Below are 541 nucleotides of genomic sequence, written 5' to 3'. Positions count from 1 at the left end.
AAAAAAAAAAAAAAGAATTCAGAGCTGGTTACCTTTTCAAAAAGGATGAGCAAGCGAGCATATCCACGAGCCAACTCTCCCTACTTAATTAGTTTGCAGAAGTGGCATTCTGTAGGCACGATAAATTTAAGGGTGCAAACAGAACAGCGTAGTCCACTGTGGGTGGCTATTCCCTGTGTGTCAACGGGAGTCCCAGGAGCTGTGACAAACAAGCGTGAGCTGGCTGGGGAGGGTACGAGGGGCTGGATGGGGTTCAGGAATCCACATGAAAAAAAAGCCTAACAAGACAAACCAACATATCTTTAGTGAGGAGGACAAAAAAATCAGATGGATTAAAAAAAATGGGGACAGGCCGGGCATGGTGGCTCATGCCTGGATTCCCAGTACTTTGGGAGTCCAAGGCAGGAAAATCACATGAGGCCAGGAGTTCCAGACCAGCCTGATAGCGAGAGTCCATCTTTACAAAAAAATTTAAAAATAGGCTGCCCATGGTGGTGATGCCTGTAGTCCCAGCTACTCAGGAGGCTGAGGCAGGGGAATC

Source organism: Mandrillus leucophaeus, unplaced genomic scaffold (genome assembly GCF_000951045.1).
Source record: "Mandrillus leucophaeus isolate KB7577 unplaced genomic scaffold, Mleu.le_1.0 Scaffold42, whole genome shotgun sequence".
Classification (NCBI taxonomy): domain Eukaryota; kingdom Metazoa; phylum Chordata; class Mammalia; order Primates; family Cercopithecidae; genus Mandrillus; species Mandrillus leucophaeus.
This window is presented reverse-complemented; position numbering follows the sequence as displayed.